The sequence below is a fragment of the Ixodes scapularis genome, unplaced genomic scaffold (assembly GCF_016920785.2).
Source record: "Ixodes scapularis isolate PalLabHiFi unplaced genomic scaffold, ASM1692078v2 PGA_scaffold4__175_contigs__length_147842914, whole genome shotgun sequence".
In the NCBI taxonomy this organism is placed as follows: Eukaryota; Metazoa; Arthropoda; class Arachnida; order Ixodida; family Ixodidae; genus Ixodes; species Ixodes scapularis.
In genome coordinates, this window is record NW_024609879.1 from 134,402,889 (window position 1) to 134,427,001 (window position 24,113).

Genomic DNA, 24,113 nt, shown 5'->3' on the forward strand with positions numbered 1-24,113 from the left:
AAGTAAACAACTCCAAGGACTGTTGATTCCCCAGCGACTTTTCCTTTCAGCCACAAATGTTTGGCGCACTCTTTTCTGATCCTTTGAAAGTTCATGTTCTTCTTAATAAATGCTCCAATTCCACCTCCATTCCTTGTTCTCTCCATTCTGTTGCATTCTTCCCACACGTAGTCCGGATTGCAAGGTGGCTGCTCCATGTGTCTCAGATGTGTTTCCACAAACCCATACACCATTAAATCCTCCCTTCTTAGTTGCTCCTCTACCTCTTCCCATTTTAACCTATCTCTACCACCCTGCATGTTAATATACCTGATTGTGCTGTTTGTTTATACCTGTTCTTACGTGTTCTCCTCTTTTTAACCCTGGGTGCCTCTCCTGACTTTGTGGGGTTTTCAGTTACTTCAGTGCCCCCAGGCCCTCGGTCCCCCCAAAAAAGCAGCCACCGTGCGGCCTTCCTATCCCCCACCCTGTAACCCGTGGCCTCACTGTAGTGAATGCCATCTGCAAAAGGGCGAGGCCAGCCTCGTACACTTCCCTGTTTACTTCCATTACGTCGTACCGAAGCTGTCGACTCATACCCTTAATTACTCTGTTGGCTTCGACAACCCTCCTCTCCGTTACCCCGGACTGCCCCCAAACTTCTGGAATGGTGCATACAACCACGTGCACATTCTCAGACACGCCCCTCAGCTTACGCATTCCCACGTTTAGCTGCTTTCCAAGGTTCTGGCTCCTACCCCTGAGCACATCATTAAGCCCCGCATGAACTATTACTAGGTTCCTTCCCTCCCGGTTATCCCACACCCCCTCACGTGCTGCGGTCATAGCATCCACCATACACTTTTGTTCGCGGATGGCGCCCCCTATAGGTCGCTGGAATCGCGAATACAGTCCTTTAGAGGATCCGGCTGTACTTTTTTCTTGTTCACTCGCAGTGCCGGCGATGACCAGCGCCAATGTTGGCGAAGCTGGCGTTCGTTAATGTGAGCAGGGAGGCTTCTGTAGCTCACGGCCCTAGACTTTGAGCACGGTCGCCATATCATGAACAAAAACTAAGCACAATCAGTTACTCAGCAGTGGTCGGTTCATATTTATGTGTGATGTTCTACTACTGTATGCATTACCTCTCAATTCTTCTGCAGTTTTAACTTGTGTCTGTTGTTTCCCTGTAAAACAACGTCAGCTAGGTGTAATCTGTCCATGTAGTGATAGCTTTTTTGTTTTATAGCCAAGCGAATATTTCAATATTTTAGCATCTGTTCCACACACGTTATAAACAAGCCATTGTTCGATGGATTTTTCGGAGAGATATATCAGTGTCGCGCAAAACAGCAAGTGGAACTTTATATCATTCGAGAAAAAACAAACAAACAAAAAAGAAAAAACAGCTTTTTAACAGCAGATGTCAATATGGGTTGTAAAGCATTGTCTCGAAAAACAAAAGTGAAATAAACTTCAGAAAATAGTGCAGGTGGCCGTTGAAAAAGAAAGAAAACTACTACGAGTTTTAAGTCCAAGATTGGTTATGAGAATATTTTATTCTGGACAAAGATAGTACTTCTAATACCTTAATATACCTGAAAAAGATTTTTTTCACAATCAGAAAGCGAGCAAAAAGGAATCTAACGCCGTCGTTAATATGAAGACAAATGTCCGATGTATTGTAATTATGCTCGCGGCTTTGTGTACCTCAGGTAAGGGCTACCGTTTTTGTGTATTATGTGGTTTGTTTGCTTTGCGTAGTTTTTAGGCACTTTAATGTACACCGCACACTAAGGTCTTGCATTTTCAATAAATTTGTATGTGGCATTCAAGGTAACTTTATTTACGTAATAATATTTCCCTTTTAATTAAGTGGCAAGTGTGGACAGCACACGATAAGTGTTCAAAATAGATTATATAAATTGAGTCTCATATTAAGTGTCACACCATTATTTTTTATATATTCTGTATGTGCGATGCACAGATATCAAACTCATTCCTAGACAAAAAAACAACGAAGTTGGGCTAAAATTTAGCGTCTTGCATCATGCTGGTTCTTACAACACAGCGACACGCGTGCACGTGGGATCATAAACTATATATATACAGTGCAATTCACTTATAACGATACCACATATAACGGTTTATCGCTTATAACGATCAGTTTCTAGAGTTTTTAGACTGAAAATAATCAGTTTCTAGTCTAGAAGCAACGATAATCGGTGATAACGATTGAAATTTTTGGTTTTCTCATTCTCATTATAAGTGGGTTGCACTGTAGCTGAAAAGCAATTTGAACGGCTAGAATAGAAACAAGTCATCTTAAAAGCCTCCAAATTTACCAGAACAATAATATCTGATAAATGAAGGATGATGATGATGATGATGAGGATGCAGTTTGTTCCCTTTGAAACGGGCGAGCGCGAACAAAGTTCGTGCCCAAGCCTGGGAGCGAGGAGGTCTTCATGCCCCCTGAGGTGGCTTTTATTCCACCAGTCTTCAAGTCTTCGTTTAGTGGCCACTACAAGCCAGTGCCGGCCGCTAGAAGGCCCCTTTATCTGCGTAGCTGCAGAGCTACGCAGAGGTACCTACATGGTGTCTGTCCCATCCCCGATGGTTACTTGAGGAGGTCTAGGCGAGACCCCTCGAAACTTGAACAGCGCTTTGCCCGCACCATTAGTGCCTCTACCTCCCTCTTTGTCCAAGCGCCTACCCTGTGGAATCACTTACCAGATGCTGCTCGCCAGGCCCCAAGCGTAGACGAATTTAAAGATCTGGTGCGGAATCACCATGACACCTACTCTCTTCATTAGACTAAGTATTCTCACCCTTTTGTAAATTACATTCCAACATCTCCATTTCATCTGTTAACGTATGGCCGAGGAGAAAATCAGCATATGTATGCACGGGCTTCTGCCTTTTGATTGCCTCAGGCTCTCGGTCGTATGGTTGTTTTAGCCAATAAACACCTGTGAACCTGTGAACCAGCTTTGTGCATCAGAGTAGTCTGCTTGGTTGCGCCCGATTTTAGTAATTGTGAAGGATGAAAGGCCAATATTTTTTTTTCTAGCGCAGTAGAATATGTTTACTTAACATCTGTGGACTAGTCTTCTTAAATTCTACGAAGTTAATCATTGATACGTGCTGCCTTCTCCGTCATTCTGGGTAGAAGACGTGTCAGGTGCTCTCGTCTACCCTCGTTTCTTGGAAAGTCGATCAACGGATGGCTCGAAAGTCGTCCAAATCGACCATCAGCTAACCCTCACCTTGGAAGAGACGTCCCTGTTCCATGAAAGGCTTGAATTGTCTGCCATCGAAAACGGTGAAAACGTCATCAGGAACGTGAGTGAAGTTTTCACTAACATTGATCCGTCAGCGCGTCTTCTCGCACGTCGATTTAAAAAGGATGGCGACAATTTTTCGCAGACGCAAACTTGAGAGCTCGACTGGTAACAGGATGATTCGCCGCAAAGAAACATTGGCGACTTGCACATTGGACATCGTGTCACATATGGGTGAAGGACGCGATTGTAATTTATAAACCATATGTATTTAGTAACAATGTTTCCTCGAGTTTGTGGAGCTAGAACAAAGGTAGGGGATGCTTTAGTAGAAACTAATATGCATGTAAATATGCAAATTCCTGGAGGATGTTGACACTCGTTCGAACATAATGTTTCGCTCAACTGCTTGTGCAATATTTGTAACATCGTTGAAGATTTTGTTCTTAGCCCGAGACTGAGGCAGGAAAAGAGCGAAGTTTCAAAGTAGAAGAAAAATGAACTTTCCTCTTTTTTTGCCTCAGTCTCGGGCTAAGAACAAAATGGTTAACATCCACCAGCTCGCCTGCGCAATCACTACATTATCATCGATGAAGATAATATCTATATATCTATCAACAAATTCGAAATCGGAAAGAGGAAAAAGCAACTTCGCTACTTTTATATACGAACTCCAAGGTTTTAAAACGCAGTGCTTTAAGCCGGTGGCCTCAGGGTGTTATAGGGAAGCTGAAGAGGTCCTTGAATTCAAACAAACAGTCAACGTTGTAATGTATAGACACCTTAAAAATCATGTGTAATAAGTTTTATTTTGATCTTACTAGTAGGAATTACGTCGTAATCGCCGATTAAAATTTCGACGTAGACCCGCCCGTTGCGGCGCGCCCGCATAAGGAAATGGGAGGGCGGAGAGAAAAAAAACGGGCAAAAGTGACGTCATCAGCGACGTCACGACGCTCTGGTCAGATAACAGGCGACGGAGAGGATGTCCGCATGCCCGGCGGCAATCGCTGCACGTATTTTTCAAAATAAATGCGAATTACGTTTTGTTCTGCCCAAAATAAAAATGATCATCGAATTCACGGGGCAAAATGCTATTGAAGTCCGCTCCTAACTTGGATTTCTCGAAAAGTGCTTCAGCTTCCCTTTAGTGTGGCTGGTGCTCTTGCTCAACGATGAAATGTATTCGCCAGTTGCAGTCGGCATGTTTATTCAACGCGGGGTGGATATTTGAGAACCGGTGCAATGACTAAAAGCGGGTGAAGCGTCCAATAAGATTTTAACGTCAAGTTTCACTACTTTCCACTTTCTAAAAACGAATTTCATCCGTACTATAGACGTAGAAACACGCTTGGCACACACCTTCTTTTTCGTTCATTCTCTCACCACCCCTTGGTTATGGCGATGTCGATTGGGACAATCGCGTGTGTATGCGGCACCTGAACGCGCAATAGACTGACTATCAGCAGAATCAGTTGATTTTGCTTGTTTGCACTCATCTAGTGAGTGTCAAATTCAGTACGACGTCGCCTTGCGCCATCTGATGGATGCATACGAAAAGTCTTTAGGAAAACCCGTTGTACAGCAGATTCACGCCCCCTCCCTTTACTGTCACAGACAGCATAATAAACGAAATACAAGGCTTATAATCTTCAGCTCCTTGCGTTATGATTCATTCTTCGACTTTTAGAGCGCAGCACTTAGGCGCCCGTTTCCGTGTTTTGCGGCGTCGGCGTCGGCGCGGCCGTAACCGCGCTAAATTTAGCGGGAAAACTGACCTGACGTGACCTGAGCACCAATTCAATTCCCTGCTCAATTTAGTGGGGAATTTGATTGCTGTTGACGTTTTGTGACGTCAATTTTCCCGGTAAAGCTAGCGGGGAAACTGAATTGAAGGAGGGAATAGATGGGGAGGAGGAGGAGGGCATACCCTTTCATCCGTACCCTCTCCTTCTCCTCAAGAGCTGCGCTCTAATTTCGCATTGCAGAGATTCGTAAACGTCTTTCATTTTAATTCGGCTACTGACGTAAGTATATTTGCTGCGGAGTGATGATAAGGTGGTTGAAAGTCGCCATGCGCTGCCTTTCTTTTTAAGTGGTCAGAGATTATACGGACGAAATATGGTGCGATACGTTGCCAGCGTGACGAATGATCCTGTCACCAAAGTTCCGCTGTGACCAACGGGATTGGTACCAGTCAGCTGGCTACAAATCGCAAGGTGACAAATCAATCGAATCCCGATTCAAATTTGTTTCAGGTACCAAGCACCATGTACAGCCGGCACCTCCGACAGGACAAGGAACATTTGGCTTCGGTGATGCTTTACGAAACATCGCACGGAGTTATGCTGGTGAGAAAGATCCTATTTCCGTTTTTTAAGGTCAATCTGAAGTTGTGAAGGAAATAACGGGGTTTTCTTATCAAGTGGTTACCGAAAACTAACAATAAGAATTAAGAAGTTCTTAACAGCGCTTATAAGCACAGTTTTCTCATTACATTGTTTGAGGGCCTTGCAAAGTTCTTACGAACGTAGATGATAACCTGTCTGGGATTCTATCGTCTTCACTAAATTGATAATGCAAAAAAAAAAGCTTTTTCCAAGGGCGCGTAGTTAAGAAGTAGGAAAACAGATCTAACTCCTGTAATGCTGAAGAAAGTGCTATGTATGAAGGAGAATTATTTATTTATTTAAACATTGTTTAGTAATTAGTTCTTCGAAGCGCGTCGCAGGTAGCACAGCTCTTTAACCTATTTTTTTGTTTTGTCTGATAGTGTAGGGTCTTAAAATGCACGAATAAGCCAAGGCAGAGACAAACTTGACCTTTTATGGCCACAGGTCTGAGTACGTTGACCCTAATTCGCCAAACAAATGCCAAAATTAGACCCTACTCCTGATAGTTATGGGCTAATCTGGCGTCTTTGGGCTAAGCCACCAAACAAACGCCAGAGCTAGACTTTACTTCTGATTTTTTTTTTTTTGCAATTTTGGGCCTAAATTGCCGAACACGTGCCGAAATTAGGTTCATTATTGATCCTTCGGTTATACGTGGCATCTTTGGTTCAAGTCTCGCACGTTGGCAAATATGGGGCGAGCCTTAGGAAAGGCAAGAAAAACTACTCTCACACGTAACTAATGCCATTGAAGCAAAACCGAATTAGATTCAAGTTACACTCTAAGAAATGTCTGCGCGTCTACTTACCCGCAAAACACTCAAGGAGTCAATCTCTGTGATCTACGAAGTCAGCTCAGCGAATGATGAGGCGGAACATCTGTTTAGACCTAAAAATGAAGTCTGCGCTGTAGCATTAAGCAATGCAAAGCGTCATGCTTGCATTGCGTAATGCCACAGCGCAGACTTCATTTTTAGGTCTAAACAGATGTTCCGCCTCATCATTCGCTGAGCTGATTTCGTAGATCGCAATGACTGGCTCTTTGAGTGTTTTGCGGGTAAGTAGACGCGCAGGCATTTCTTAGAGTGTAGGCCCATAGGATTGCCAAGCTTTTGCCAAGTTAGGCATTTATGTGACGCGCCACTTGGGCATAGAATCGGACATTGCACAAGGGATGGGTTGTAGAAAGTTACGATAGCTAAACATAATTCAATCAGTATATCTATATGTGTTCACAGACCTCGCAGTACATTTAGAGACATAACCGGTATGTTTATGAATTTCTGCATCAGCCTATGCGGCTTATGTGTAAAGTTTCGACAGAGCTACGTCACAATTAGACATTCCCAAAATACCCTGATAATTGTATATGATATTTTTCGCGAAGTATTGTTCGTTCTCAAAAGAACTATGCTTGACTAAAAGCTATCTATATGATTCCTTCTAAAAAACAAAGAAACATACACATGCAATCTCCATCCTGTTTCCTTATCCAGATTGAATAGTTTTATATTATACTTATGCATTTGGAATATGAGTAATAAAACATCCACTCAGAGACGAAAACATTAACCGTATAAAAAATAGGTGTTGTAAAAAAATTAAATGTTATTTATTGTAAATGTAACAGGCCTCTCTAAATTTGGATAGGCACAGGCATAGAATAGCAGGAAAGTTCATACGATTCCTCGCGAAGTTAGTAGACATAGCGGAGTCGTGTTAAGACCCGTTCACACACCTGCGTTTGCTTACGATCGAGTTCTTGTGATTCCTTGTGACGAAAGAACACACAGGTACGCTGGTGCCATCTATGAGGTGACACTGGAACTGCAGTTTACTAGAGCGGAGTTTTGCGATTTTTTCCAGATCCAATTTACGTACAAGAATGATGCGCGAAAAAAAAAAAAAAGAAAATATACCGAAATGCAAAATGTTCCATGGCTATCCGATTATGAAGGCGGTGTTTATGATCCTGGTGTCAAAATTCTGAGACTAGGAAGGAAACTTCAAAGAAAAAAGTGTAAGAAGACAGAAAAAAGGGGACAGCACAACCGTCTCAAATCCAGCAACCAAATTTATTCCGTGCACAGCTTTTATAGCCACTTCCCAAGGTCACCGCCAGCTCACACCGATACGCTTCTCCTTTTGCACAGCGACCTTCTATACCCTAAGAGTTCACCATTGTACCCTGTAAGAGCGTTCTGAACAAAAGACAAAAGAACAACAAAACTCCAAAACCGAATCTATAACCGCACACCTCATACAATGTCCCATTGAAAAAAATATATATCGAAAACAAAAAAATACAACGTGAAAAAGGTTTATCGCCAACGCACACAGATACTCTTCTCTCTTTCTATTACAACCACAAAGAGGACCTTTTCTCATTGTAAGGTATTTAAAAAAAAGAAGGTTTTAACTTTAAACGCACGTGGTCGTAACCAGACGCCAATGTGTGAGCCATCCTTTTTAGTTAAGAAGTTGGTTGAACAGGCATGCCCAACTGAGTGTTTGTTGACTTACAGCGCATTTTCTACTTTTAATTTCAGACTGGTATTCTGAATAGCTCACATCTGATTGAGCCAGTCCACGTCCTGCAGCGAGATATAAGCGGTACGATACCTCATAAGATACAAAGGATCGCCGGGGAGATACCCTATGCGTCGATCGAGCAGAGAGCCTTGAAAGGTGAGTCATTGACTTAATTCAATGCACTCCGTGATGCTAATATGTGCACTTGAGCGCTGCAAGAATTGACCAGTGCACGGAAGAAAGGTATCGTGCATTAACTACTTTCCCGCAAAAGCTCTCGGGGGATCCGATCGTAGCAATCTACGAAGACTCGGCAAACGATAAAGCTGAAAATGTGTTTAAACCTTAAAAACGTGGTCTGCGCTGACACCACGGTGTAAGATATGTATAGGAGAGGACACTAAGCACGGTAAACGCTGCGACGCGATCGACCAAAGTCCTATTGGCGCGACCCGGTAGCCTTACAAACATTTGTGGAAGTTGCCCTCGGATACTTCTAAAGTAAAAAAACAGAAAACCGATATCGCCTGCGTGTCCTAGTTGTTGTGTGAAAATAGAAGACAAATATTGGCATTTCTGGCACCCCTCAACTCACTCCCAGTCTTCAGGGTCACACCTGGTCCCCCTTCTACTGACGTAACTCGAGGTGCCGTGTAGCTTCCCGTGTGGTCTCTCGGAGGACGCTTCCTCTCCCTCTCTCTGCTGACATTAGCGGGCGTTATGCTGCAGCTTAGAGCCGAGCGAGGTAGCGTAAGCTTTTCGCTGTAGTTCCTTAGGTTGTCCCTCGCGGCTGCAGGTGGGGGAAAAAGCTCGACTTTTGCTTTGCGATTATACAGCGGAATCGCGACATTTTTTAATCAAGGAGATGTTTTCTCCATCCTCCGGGACACGATGAGCAACGTAAAAATGACGAGATACTGTAAAGGCTGCGACCCCCCGACCCAGTAAGAGCGCCGGAGCAAGGCACGTGATAACACTACATGGTCGAGGCCACGGGGGCCTCGTTACCACCACGGCAACAGCGCCGTCCGCGACAAAAAGTAGTTCTAGGCTTTTTTTAGACCGCAGCTCTAGGCGCCCGTTTCCGGCTTGAGCAGCGTCGCGGTCGCCGTCGGCATAACCGCCCGTTGCATTGTGGGACGTTTTCTTATAATAACATCGCACGTGACGTCACGTGTGACGTCATGAGGGTGGTCACGAGTGACGTCATAAAGGTCACTCGAGACCCATACGTTGCATTATGAGATGTTTCCCGTAATCACGTCACACTCGACGTCATGTGTGACGTCACGAGGAGCATGAGGCGGAGAGGACGAGGAGAGAAGGATGAGGGAGGAAGTGGAGAAGGAGGAGGGAAGGAGGAGGAGAAGTGGAGATGCCAGCTACCCGTTGAGCAGGGAAGTGATATCACCATTCATAAATCACAGCAACAATAAGCGCATGGCTTTTTATACACTAGAAACACGTTTACTTCGACCTAATATATATATATATTTTTTTTTCGGTCGAATTTAACATGTTTCTAGTGTATGAAAAGCCATGCGCTCATTGTTGCTCGGCACATCGCGTAGTTTTGTATTTTGAGCATCGGTCATTCGCTGAGATCCTTCTATTTTACGTGGTGATTATCTGTCCTTGTGTTCCTTCAGGAAAGTGAGCACTAAAGCCGGGGTCGTACTGCTCACACCCCCATCATACAAAAAACAGTCTGCAAATGCTCGAATGCCGCGTTCAAAGTTGCCCACTTGAACTGATTGCCCTGAGGCATTCGAAGCATGGATCTCGCGGTGACTCGCGCTCGAATCCGTATGCAGACATATGCCCTTTTTTAATGATGTATTTACAAATTTGAAGCGTACCCCGGCCGTTTTCAGTTAAAAACAAACTATCATTCAATATGTGAGATAGTTTCTCCGCTGATACACCATACACGTTTTTTTGTTTTGTTTTTTAGATTTGCTGCGACCAAGGAACTTTGTAACTGCTCCACCTAAGGGTGAGTGGAGTAGGCATCTACCCATGCCTTTCTTTTAAATATTACCTGCGATGAATGTTTCGGTGCACCTATACACCAATTCATAATAGGCCTCCTGCGTTGCCCAGGAGGCGCTGCGAAAAATGACTTGTTAGGACTTGTTTTGGGTAGTACAAACTTGAGCGACTCAGCCTGCTCTGGCGCGGAAGACAATAACAAGGAAAATAAAAAACAAAAACAAAAAAACGAGAAACGCTAGCGCCGTCGAAGCACAGGCCAAAGCTAGGACGATAAGAGCGTGAACCAAAAAACGCCCTATCACGCGTGCCAAAAAAAAAAACATAAAGGGAAAGAAAAAACAAAAACGTCGGGACGCCAGATGTTCTAACGTCACCACTGTGATACGAGACGCGTATCCTAGCGGTGGTGGCATGAATCCAGAACTTTCGATTGTCTTGCGGCGTTGAATGTAGCCGATTTCGGACGTTTAAATGTGTTTTTTCGTACTTCTGTACAACACAAAAGGAAGAAAATCACGGCGAACGCGCCATAATAGTGGGAGTCCCAACCAGGTGAGCTTGTACTACCCAAAACGAGGGCGCCACATGTTGTTCAAAGCTTCAGCGCAGGAGGCCCATAGACCCCTTTCGGAATACTGCCCTCTGTTGGCGGCCGTGGAATAACTGCACATTGGCGGACTAAAACCGCAACGTCACGGCCCAGTTTATGGGTTGGATTAAAAGGCAAAAACACACCTACAAAGAAAAAAGAGGTGATGAGCGCTGTGACGCTGCACTTTCGACGCTGTTTGATTGGCTCGTAAGCTTCTAGCGTTGACAGCGCTCCAACGTTCGCTAGCTATCTTGTGGAATGACTTGAACGTTCCACAATGTCAGTTGCTCCGCCATGGTACAGTGTTTCCGAGCTTGTAATGATTGGCACGTGACTTTCGAAAGGAGTATATTTAAAATAGAAATAAACGGATAGATGATTTATTTTAAGAAGCTGGTACCGTCAATGAAATCGGTTGCCTTAATCGTACAGCATGCGCAAAGCTAGCAGTGGCGGAACGCGATGATAATCTAATCATCCACGTTCCGCCACTGCTAACTTTGCGCCTGTTACACGAGTGGTAACTTTGGTGCGCCCCTTTTCCCACGAGCTTCAGGTCGTTCTAAAAAGAGTTGATTTAGTCGTTTTCGATGACGCTCAACAAGTTCCCAATTAAAACCATATGAATAGTCTCACTAATTAAAATTTAATTAAAGAAGTTTAGTTAATTATCCGACTTATCGCAAGGATGAGCCACCTATATGATGTTCCCCCTGCCCGTATAACTCAACTGCCCAAAATTTATTAGTGAATCTTTTACGCAGTGTTTGTAATCAATCTGTTCGAACAAAAATGGAACGTCCTGGTATATCTGTATTCTTTAATGAAATGGCAAAGTTATGTTTATTATTCCTGAGAGTGTAAGAAACTCTGTCTGTGGCTTATTAAATTCACTCATCTTGATTTATGATTCGTTCTACGGCGTTCTTATCGGCTAATGCAGTAAGGCCGTTGACTGCGGAGCTATATTAAGATTATCGGGGCTCATCACGTCCAGCGTTTCTAAAGTTGTTAGTCTTGATATTATCGACAACCGATGTGAACCGTGCCCTCGTACTAGTGTTAGCAACATATCAAAGAACTGTATTCTTTTGCAAGGAAAGATTTGTGAGATACATATACGCGTACGTTTGGTTTTTTGTGGTTCTAGCGTACACTTTGGAGATGGCTCTTTTTGCTGATCAATGGGCCCAAAAAAATGTCCTGAAACGAGCAAGAATCGAAATTATGTCGTATTACTTGACCAGCATCAACGCGGTGAGTGGAAAATTTAAGCAGGCGCATCGGGGCAGGCTTCCGGGGGCCACAGTTCGTAGAAATAAAGGGCGCGAATCCACTATTTCCATGCGACGCTCGTTTAGATATTAAAACATACCCACAGAACGTTGAATGAGAGCGTTGAACTGGAGGAGTTTGTAATAGTTTAACGTAATAGAAATAACAGCTACAATAAACGAGGACAACGAAAGCAACACTTGCAATAGGACAACAGCGGTACTCGCAACTAAAGCTTATTTATATGAAAAAAAAAAAAAAAACCTGCAAAACTTGTGGCGATTAGATGCATGGTTTGAAAGGAACAAAACATCTTTCACATGGTTGTTATCGTCTATGCTTCGTTTCAATTTAAACGCAAGCGAGGCCAAAGCTTTAATTAAGCGCGAGCATGTGGACATAGCCTCCTATATACTCACAAAGCCTGGAAGTTCAACGACGGAGCCATAGAGTGGCCGGTCGCAGATTTGGAGCGCGAAGATCTGGTAGCACAGAGCATTTCTCGGGGAACCTGGACGTCAGCGCACAGCTTTTGCAGCGGCGAGGACCCGAAGCATGGTTTTCAAAGCCGACGAGAAAAGAAGCAGTAGCGCGAGGAACGCGAGGAGCACGAGCGGACATTCCATCGCTCGGGAGAAGTGCGTTTCGGCGTCTCGCCGCAGCGGGGCGCCCGCCACGTGGCTATCATCTCATCCGTTGGCTGCCGCTCTACCTTTTCAATTTCGGCGACCGCGTCTCGTGGCGATCTGCCCGGCTTTGTCAGTATAGAGAAGGCTATGATGTGGCCCTGACTGCACAAGCGCGCGTGCATGGCAGAGACGCTGAAAGCTCGGAGCTCGACCTTGTAGCTTCTGCCACGCTTACACCTCAAAGGAAACGGAGATTAGGGGCACAAGTAGTGTGTCATAACGCCCCTTGACGATAAGGGCCACGTGTAGGGCGTTTTGTTTTAGGCACACCGAGCAATATGACGGTGATGTATTGTGTGTTTTCTTTTAAATGCTAAACTGTCAGTAACGATTGAAGATATATAATGTAATACAGATTTTTTGTATTTTATCTTTGACATCAATGCAATTCACTAGACTTTTTTTTTCTTATTGGAAAGCATTTAGAGGCCTGGGTATCTAATAATCAAAAAGCGATATATTCATAGAGCGTAGACAAACTCCTTTAATGCAAGAATTGAATCCGGGAGCGTCGAGAAGGGTAGGGGTAAGCACTTACAGAAATTTCCAAAACTTAAAACATTTGCATTTTTGCAAATGCATTTTGCATTTGCACAATTTTGCATTTTGCATTAAACATACCAATTAGAAACGTGCTGTCAACAGCTGAGAATAAGCATTGTCGATTGAATTCACGTCGACACTTACGATCTTGGCAAAGGGGTAGATAAGAGGTTTGAGGTAAAACTACCAATAAAAACGTGCTGTCAATAACCAGGAACAGGCATTGTCCACGAAGCAAGAAATACATTTAGATGATGCCATCTCGATCTGACGGAGCGTGCAGATTTTGCTCGGCCCGCATGACGTTTCTCTCGAACGAGGATAGATGGCGCCCGAATCAGGGAGACCGTTAAACCCCCTTATACGGAAAAGTAGCGACCTCCTTTGAAGAATGCCGCCTGCTAGCTTGGAGCGATCCAGGTGGCGCTACCGTCAACGCGCGAGCGCGAAAGAGCAAAATATAATAATAACAGTGTGCATGACGGACAAAAAAGGAGAGGGAATGCCTATGCCGTCAGAGTGCAGTGCAACCTATGAGCACTTGTCCCTAATCAAATAACGCCGACTGTGCAACGTCACGTCTTTCATCGTCTTTCTTTCAGCACATCCTTCGCGGCTGGTTGACCGTGGCAGTGCGCTTTTAGCCTGTGCGTATGCATTTGCATGTCTTTCAGCCTTTGACTGCGCTCTGACTCAAGTATAGGAAGGCCGTCTGCTATCTTGGACCGATCCAGGCGGCACTATAGACCATTCCATTTAGCCCTCTCAGGACGGCGCCATTTTGTTCAACCGCAGCGCCCTCTTCAGACATCCGGGAAGTTCAGCAGTTTCGGCGGGGTAAAACGAGAGAGAGGGCACGCTCCCGATTCCGCTAGCAGACGACAAACAGGGAGGTTGCCGTTCTCCATTGTTGGGCTGTTCCGGCGGGCTGCACCGAACATCGAAGTACCTCTCGCGGCTGCCGTTATGAAGTGGTTCGCGTTCTTAGAATATTTATGGCTACTCCAAAATCAGCCTGTTGTTTTATTTCAGTAAATGATCAACTAGCGTACTTTTGTTCCATTACTTGAATAGCGGTGGAGTCAGCTGGCAGTACTACCCTGAACCACTGCGTTCATTGGGTTAGGAGAGCGCGTTTTTTATTTATTATTCCAGACCTCTACTCATTCTCGCTAAAGGCCTACAACAGTACGAACTTTATATAGTAAAAAGCTAGAGCAAGCGGATTTACTTTTCGCCGGAGAGAACGGCCACTCTGACAATTTTCCCATTTCTTTTTTTTTTTCTTTTTATCGAGCACAGTATTACACGATAACTTGCATATCAAAATCTGCGCATCTGCGTTTGAAATTTCCAAGATGACGCGATTTTAAACCGAGTTCAAACGCCAGCCGGATCTTAGGTACAGCCCACTCAGCGGAGCAGGCGGTGCGTGGGGTGAGAGGGAGAGGGATTTTTTTCTTTCTCCTCTCTTTCTAGTGGAAAAAGAGCAAAACGTAAAGATAAAAGGTGTGCGCGTCAAAGGTGGAAGGAGATGTAGGTATACCTTTCTTATTCAGGGTCATTAGGAGACCATCTATGAGTTTTTTTTTTTTTCAGTTATATCAGCACCTCCTCACCATTATATCAACATAGAAAGTTTTATTCTTCTTACCTTCTCAGAGGTTCCTTATTTTCGTGGCATCACCGCACCCTTCGCCGTTCGCGAACGTGGGCCTATTCTTCTTCTCTTTAACTATGGGCCTCTTGGTCGGAGCGCCATCTACGCAGCGTTGTGCCCGTTACCGAAAATAAGTTACAAAATAGCGTTACTCGTTAGCTTGGAAAAAGCTAACGCGTTACAGAGCTTCGTTACCATATTGCAAATGTAACGAAATACCGGTCTCGTTACTTGCTATGACTAACGGACGTTACTTTTACGTTAGTTTGTCATTACTTTGTGTTGCACTGCTAGTGTATGACAGCTGTTAGTATATGGCTGTTAGTATATGACTGTAGCGTCTCATCCAGAAACGTCTCCACAAGATTATCGAACCGTTTTTGAGAAACGGGAACTTGATGCAGACGGTCGATCTTCATCTGCTTCAGCAAAAGCGCGTCGGAACAGTGGGTTGTAGTTTCGTTTCTTTGAGAGCACCTAGAACTCTGATAGCTTCTGCGAATGAAAGGACTAGCGGAGAAGAAAGAAGTTAGGACTGATGCGAAGCACCGGTGTTAATTTCTAGTTATCAATGGTGTGGTAGAACGAAATATTAACTAAATAAACTGCATCACGAATTAGATTAAAGAAAAAAAAAACTTTCTAAATAAATCGCAAAGTTAAACAAATATCAAATAAGCATGTTGATTATAACTGCAATGATGAATTTAACCTCCTTCTGAAATATACAAGTAAACTAAATTAAGCCGTTTTCAAAGAGTTCTTGCTAGCCTACACTAAAGAGCATTGTGAGATGTAGCTGAAAAACTATGCGGCTAACAAACCGATCTGGAAAGAAAGGTGCGTTCTTCTGGGTAACAAAACTTTACCAGAACGTTTTAACGAAAAAAGAAGTGACATTGAGAAATAATTACTTACCTTAATGTGTTTTTTCAAATAGAGTTCGACGTCCCGGGTGTGCTCAGCAGCTTGAGTTTTGGCATACAGAATAGACATTCAAACAGCCTGACTTTGTTTCCCTCAGTTCAAACATAGCACTTAGCCCAGGCCACGGTAACGGAGTTCCGGTGGCCTTTGCTATCTTGCACGAAGAAAAGTGAGTGAGGGATGGCAATAAAAGGCGATTTTATAACGAGCGTTCCAAAGCGGCCTTGCTGGTTAGAGGTGGACATTGCATGACTTTGTCTACGTTTACATATATAGATGCGACTGCAGCGCATCGGATCCAGGTAACGAATCGAATCGGTCCATGTAAACGACTCGGATCGGATCGGATCGGATCCGATCCGCTGGGACAGGGTGCTTTGAGATGGTCAATCCGAATCGAGACTCTCCATGTATACGTTAGCACATCGAATCGAGTGCTCGAGTGAGGGATTACGGGAGCTTTGCTTTGCATGCTGCTCGGCAAACCGGACACCTCGGAAACAATCTGAAGGTCACGAGGTTTGCGTTGTGATCCTTCGACATGAGGTGCCGTTACTGGTCGATCCGAATCCATGTAAACGTAGTGGTTGAAGTGGATCTGATTCTCTAGCTGGATCCGATGCGCTGCTGTCGCATTCATGTAAACGTAGCCAGAGACAACTGTTCAGTACACGGACTGCTCACAAATTAGTCAGGGCATGGACACCGATCACTTAAGACACCGATCGCTTATTATAACGAATATTTATGACCAAAGATGATTATGGGTGATTATAAGCGAAGTATAGCGAAGGCCATACTTTGGTTATAATCACATGAATACCCGTAGTATTGGTGGCGAGAGTTTATAGGCTATTTACCTTAAGTTTCTTTTTCACAGCCAAAATCCTTTTTTTCACGTCGGCAGCAGCAAAGTAAGGGCGAAGCAGACGAAAGCCGTCACTATTCGTGCTACGAATGTGTCGCTCTAGAGTCTAGAAGAAGGGTACAGTAACCTTCACACACAACCAGGAACTGCGAGTAGGAAAGGGCGGGCGGAGCAACCGTGGGCGCAGCGTCCAGCAATAGATAATTTGGTCTTTAAATGCCAGGGAGCTGGGGCTTGGGGGCATGCTTTCTTGTTGAAGACTACGGTATTTATGTCTGATGAACTGCAATACAAAGAAGGTGCCGTTCGTGGCAGTGACGGAGTCTCGCCTAATCTTTGAGGCGCTATGGGAGAAAGGATGGTCAGAGGATTTGGTGGGAGGTGACCTTCTAAACCTTCTAAGGTCTTTCTGCAGCGAGAGACCGCACATTTGTACCACGGCGGCCGGTACTCTAAAAGATGGTGACATCTTTCTGGTGACGGTCGCCGTTCAATGCTGCGATAACCTTGCCACTTGTATTGGTTCAAAGCGTGGGAACGTAAACACTTCCAAACTTATAATTTATCCTTTCTGTTGTTGACAGAACGATAATTTGATTGTTTTGAGGAAAAGGATGCGACCTCCTGGAGTAGCTAGGGACGCTACTCCAGGAGGGACGCTACTCCAGGAATTTGCCGCCGCTCAAAAATCTTTCGAGCGGCGGCAAATTCAAGAGCATCCTTTCAAAATCCTTGAGCGGATGTTTCTTTCCAGCGAGACGGCTGCTCCTTCAGGGTACGGCGACGAGTGATCTTAGCAGCTTCTCTACAAAGACAGCACCAAGGACGCTTGGGTCTTCCGCGCAGCGATAATCTCGCGCCTTTTGGGCCCGGTCGTGGGAACGTTAAAAATGTCTTTCAAAGAAGTTTGTAATGACGCCGTTTATACATAGCTTTCTTGAGGTTTCTTTGCCACTTTTACGTAGTGTACAGAATAAAAATTACTTTTCTTCAAACAATCACGCGGCCATTTTTAATCAAAAGCAAGGAGTGACGAATAACGTAATTTGATATGAGATACCGTAAAAGAATAACAACATTACTTTACTCGTCCCTCATTTTGAATTGTAACGAGTACGTTAGTCCCTTAGTCAAAAAACTAACGCGTTACCAGTAACGTCGTTACTTGTAACGCGTTAGTTCCAACACTGCCTCTACGTCGACGTGAAACCAACCAGTCCTGGTTCGAGGCTAGATCCGAACATAATCTTTTCCACGTCTCCTTCCCCAGCGAGAGCTGCGAATGGCATCAACCAAGAATGCGTTTCTTGCATCACAATTGTAACTTCAAATCTCGACGACGCTTACGATCTTGGCATATAGTTGTTGTAAAGTGACCCGCACAAGCCCCACGGAAAAGTGGCAAATGAGGGTGATATATTGAGTCTCATTTTGCTTCGTTTCAGCTCATATTGAGGCTCAGTCGCCTGAATGACCCGTTGATATATCTCAAAGTGGTGGGAATATACAGAGTACGTACGCCTCTTAATTCCATTCACGTAAAAGACTATGAGTGTTTCCTGTATTCTTCCGATCCCTCGATACTTTGTAAGTATGTATTTAGTTTCACTTTAAGTCCGACGACAGCGGACGGTGAGATGCGAGCGAGTCAATCAAGCAAGGCCAAACGCCACTCGCCAGTGATAGGAAGCAAGGCCACACAGACGATGACCCCTTGATGAGGCTCTTTTAATGCCGCTTGACTGTCTCCAACGGAAGGTGGCCTGGGTTGCGGTCCGGCCTAAAATGAGACGAACAATGATTGCAAGAAAAACTTGAGAACCGGTATAATACTTTATTGTGAGAAAAGGCATTAAGAGCTCAACTCTGGAAACAAGGGGTTGTATGTCGCTCACATCAAAGTTTACGCCATCATTCAGTGAGTGGTGTTTAAGTTAGATCCGAAGGTAACGTCTATATATTTCCAGTTTTTTTTATTGTGAACCTTATATTATTTATTGGAGCAATTACGCTGCCTTATCGCGTTTGATGCACGAAATCCGCCTCAAATCGGGTCTTTTTCCAAGGGTCGACAAGGGCCGCCAGCCACTTGTCCCCGACCGTTTTCTTTGAGTATGACGTGGGCATGGAATCATGGAACCAGAAGTTTGGTATTGCTCAGTTAAATATAAACGTAATTTGAGCCTCTTTATAATTTTAAGAGTTCTTTCAATCCTGGCAGAAATGATGTTTTACCGATTTTAGGGAGGAGGCCGTAGTGTTTTCGATCGGATTAACAGTGGTCCCGCGTACGAAACGGTTATCACAGAGTAGTTATAAAGCATTTAATTTAAGGTAAGTAAACACTAAGGCACTCCATGTTGATATACTATAGCTTGACCCTCGGTTCTTATGCTGCGAATCTTGATAACAGGAAGCTGTTTTTAGTATCGTGCAGCAGCCTTTACACCTATCGAGGAAACGTAAAACGTAAATAATAATTATTGGGGGAGATATGTTGCACTTAAAAAGGAGCTTATCGCAGTAAGGCGGGTACTCAAATGTAAAGAATCGAAATTTTGATAGAGGTTTAGATTAGAGAAAATCTGAAACAATCTGCCTGACCTCGCTACTTTCCAATCATTTTCTTATTTTGTTTCTATTCAGGTATAAGGACCGCTAGATGCGCTCATGATAGGCACAGGTGTAAAGGTTTCTAACAAAACAAAGGATCAACAACAGAATATTGTTTTTGAAGCTTCAGGAAACGTAACACATATTTTTTACTTTATGACCTGCTTCAGAAGTTTACAATTAGCTGTAAACCATTTGTGAGGAAATATTTTACAGAACGACTACATGGGATAAATTGATTTGCGTTTGCTCACCAACTTTGTGTTTTTGTACGTCGATGCATATTGAAAGTCGACTCTGGTCACTTTAAGCGTTTTTACTTCTGATGATGCATTTTTCCCAATTTTATAAATGCAGTCATGAGAAACACTTTATCTTTCATGCTTTTCTATATCGTGGGCACTCTTTCGAGCCAAAATTTTGTAAAATATTATGTGTGCAGAAGAGACAAGACAAAATAAAGCAGTGAAATAAACGGAATACCCCAAATGTATTGAAAAACATTACTGCATTTTAGACAACACAAACAATTCTTTAATTTTTTCGTTTGTTTTTAAAGTGAATTATCAGTGATGATTTGAAAGTACCCTATTGTTTGGATTTGCAGGCTGCAGACAGAGTGACATCCCAAATTAAAAGAAAGAAGGGATTTTATCTTAAAGATGTTACGCGATTATTATTAGAAATCCTGGAAGCAGGAAAACTGTATGAAAAAGTTGATTTTATAATTTTTGCTACTGGGTAAGTATCTCTCTCTGCCTTTACTGTCCTTTAGACTTTGGCACGCCTCAGGATTTTGCTTGCTTATTTGAGCATCATCTTGACTAACCTACCAACTATTCAAAAGTTGGCTGGCAGTATTATCAAACAATAAAAAAAGAAAACTCTGATAGAATGTTCTTTATCAAAGTGCTTTAAACTCAGCTTGACTAAAGAAACAAAAATTCAGATTCTGAGCATAACAATAGCGCATCTAAATTTAGTGCTTTAAAGTGCATGTTTCAGATAGAGGAAGATTACATAAAAGGCTTTCAGTGAGAGTGGCTTATCTTATTTTTCACTATCTTACTCGGGGTTTCTTACGATAAAGAAAACCCGTTTTTAATACAACCTAATATATTACCATTTTTTAATTTTAAAGAAATTGCGAATATACAATAAAAATCACATTGGAGATCATTTTAAAGAGTACTCCTTTCTCGACGTATCATTTTTTACAAGCTACGATCGGTAATTTTACGTGGATATCTTTTTATAACTCTTCCAGTTACTCCTCTCGTGAACTACTGGAAGCGTTAAAGAAGAAAGTAGCTCCACGGTGTGGCTCTTAGCAGAATCATTTTTTATAGACCATGGCCGGTCTGGCATAGACATCCTGAGTAGCCGCCAATCTTTCTAACCACTGTCGGCGCTGAGCTAAACAAAACATTTCGAGCAACAGGCGGCGCTAATTTTCGTGCTTTTTTCTCGAGACCTAGAAATTGAGAAAACAGATCCCGTGCATAAATCGGCGAAAAACGCCTCAATCATTTGAATTCCGGTACGTTCACTTGGTCCGCCAGCGAGCGAGGAACAGTCCAATAATAAGAGGACGGAAAAGTAATTCGCGTGCAGTTTTTATCAATTACTGGCACAGGTAAATGTCGTCCCTTAGTGATTTCCGGATCGTCAAACACACAAACGCTTCGTAGGTGCATCATCCAGCGCAGAAAACAACAACAACAAAACAACAACATGGCGGCATTTTGCCTTGGTTGCCACTCACAACTGCAAGACACACGAGCAACTCCTGCGAGTTGAATGAGGAAAAACACATACAGGGCGTCAATGGTCGTGTGTAGATTTCAAATGTCAAGGTTCCAAATCTTCACTCCGGAGCGAGATCGAGAAAGGCGGTCAGGAAAAAGGCGCAGATGCGGCGAGGACGCGGCGGGAGGCCTGGTTCAGACAGTTGCGTTTGTCTGCGTTTGACTGCGTTGCGGCTGCGAGAAACCAGGTCATCCCTGCTGCTTATATCGCGTGCCAAGATGATTCATTGAATTGGATTGCACGCTTCATACGAAGCACAGGGGTGCTATGTTGCGCTTTTTGGACTCCCAGGAGACTAGGGAGAAGGAAGGACGTCAACGACACAGCAAACGCAGATTGGATGTTGACAGAAGAAAACGAAATCAACACCCAATCTGCGTTTGCTGTGTCGTTGGCGTCACTTCCTTCTCCCTAGTCTCCTGGGAGTCCAGAAAAGCTCAACATAGCACCCCAGATGTGCCGGTGACTCGCTTTCTGTTCTCGACGCAACGCAGTCAAACGCAGTCAAACGCAAGCGTCTGAACCGGCCTTTAGGTTAAGTCGGAGCGCGCAACGCTTCACTATAGCGACGTAACGTGGACGCTGTCACTGGTGCCGCTGCCGACCTGCTGCCAACACAGCCGTACATGGCTGCTAAGCCGGAGTGGCGCGCCCATGTCCTCTGCATCTTGCGCAAGAGTTGCGGTGACGTCATAAAGACGCCGAGCTCTGATTGGCTCTGACTGAAGGAGAGTTGGTAGACCTCAGAGCAAACTGCCTTGAGGTCTACCCACTATCCTTTATTCAGAACCAATAAGAGCTCGGCGTTTTGACGTCACCAGAACCCCCGCACAAGGAGCAGACAAACTTGCGCTCCGCATAGGTACAGTGCCTGGAACTCGCCTCCGAATGGTGTGCTTACCGCGTCCAAAGAGGTGGTCCCTGGATTTCCTCCTGATGACGTCAAAGAAGTGTCATGCTGCCGTCGGCCGCGATCCTGGCGGTGTCACAGCAGCGGTAGGGCATGTGGCAGACGCCTGTTCTGTTATAGGTCTTTATCCAGCTTGACAGCCCGCGGAAGCTTCGGCAGCTAGGAGATGGGACGCTACGACGAGAGCGACACTCGCGTTCGCTCGTCCTTTTTGCCGGGACTTCTAGCACACACTGCCAGGATCGCGACGTACGATAGCGTAACACTCCGGCTTCTGTGACGTCATTTGTTGCCACTTCGGGACCGTTTTTGATGTGTGGGCGAGATGGGACGCTAAACACTTCAGTCGGAGACGCCTTCCAGATACTTATAGGTGTCGCAGGCTCCCAATACATGAGCAAGTTTAAGTTTGTAATTTTTCTAAATTTTATTTCAGGATGCGAGTTCTTGAGAGCAGTCCTCATGTACACCTAAACGTAAAAACGGGTGAATATCTTTTATATATCGAATATATGTATGTAAAGCTGAAATCAACAAATTCAAATGACGGAATACATGATTATTCAGCTTTTCGCAGCGCCGTGTCGCAGAAAGCACTGCTAACTGGGAGTAGCACAGAGACCTCACAGCACATGCCGGTGCAAAAGAGGGCGAGACGTCAAAGCACGAAGGAAAGATATTTATCAATCCTAGGGAGGCATCCAAACTTGCGAATTAAATAGACGGGTGGCGGCACCAAGTCACAGAGACGATAAAGCTCGTAGGTAGGCCTGCGTTGGGCCGTGTGTAGTTTTTACGCACAGTGATGAGACCCTGAATGTCCTAAGATGCATCGCAGAGTTTGGTGCCTGGTTACAAAACACTGGCAGCACTGAAGTACTGGTATAAGAAAATGAATCAATTAGAAAAGATTACACTTGTTTTAAAATTAATCAGTTTTACTTATAATCTCATTTAACAAAAGTCTGAATGTGATGCGCAGATCTAGAATCTTTTGATTAGCCCTTCAAGCGTTGATCCTTTTTTTTTTTTAATTTACCAAGATGATTATGTTTGATGTCAGTTATGGTTCAAGACTTGAGTGTGTGTCACGGGAAACCTTCAACTACGCGGGTTTCGTTTCTTTCTAATTCACATGATTCAGAGTATGGATTTTTTGGCCAGCTCTGCCAGCGTTACAAGATTGGATACGTGGTCGACCAAGGATTTTACCAGTTCATCAACGCATTGACACGTGTCACCGCCCGATTGTAAGTGGAACCCAATTGTTCGCGAGGAGGGCTAACTCCCCTTAGCCAAATGTCGGTTCCCAGTCAGGGCATCCAGAAAAACTATGTTTTTGATTTCGAAATGTGTTGCCTTGGAATGTTTAGATCTATAAGTGTTCTCCCCCAAGGCGCAGCCATCTCCAATGGCGTCACGTCTGGTATACGTTAAAACATTGTTTTGAACTCTCCACGCCGCTGGAAGGTGTTCGCCAAAAATTCGCGATTGTCACACTTTCTTGTTTTGCCTCACCTGTATTTGTTCGCATATTCCGCGTTGAAATTATTACTTTTTTCTTCCCGCATACGAGATAAGGAATTCACGTGAAGGAGATCGAAAGGAAACGAAAAACGTAGATTGCAAGCAAGGCGGCCGGCCGTGGCCATGTCTCTGCTCGTACGGACAAGCCCGTGCATTTGCAAGCTTGCCAAACCTATATTAACGCGCAATCTACAAGTGCTTTGGCGCATGGGGCACCAGTCAGGGCGCCATGCTTGCAATTGTCTACATGGACTATTCACTGGCGGTTATTGGCGGCGAGATGTTTTGGTGGCGCCCTCCTATGGTTACCTTTCGTGACGTCATTACCTTGTGAACGACAAGTTTGAAGGTGTTTGTAATGAGCATGGTAGAAGCTTGAAATCATAGCACTCTCAAACCAACACTGCCAACACCGTCAAAATTGAAGTTCTTTCATTTCTCTTATTTCCGTCGATAGGAAATCCTTTGCTGACGTCACAGTTAGTATTCGGCCTATCGCGGAAGACCGATCACAGCGA

General features: G+C 44.2%; 1 pseudogene; it reads left to right on the forward strand.

Annotated features, from left to right (window-relative positions):
• Window positions 1-1,639: 1,639 nt before the first annotated feature.
• The window catches only part of LOC115311459, a 43,922-nt pseudogene continuing 21,448 nt past the window's right edge, over window positions 1,640-24,113 (forward strand).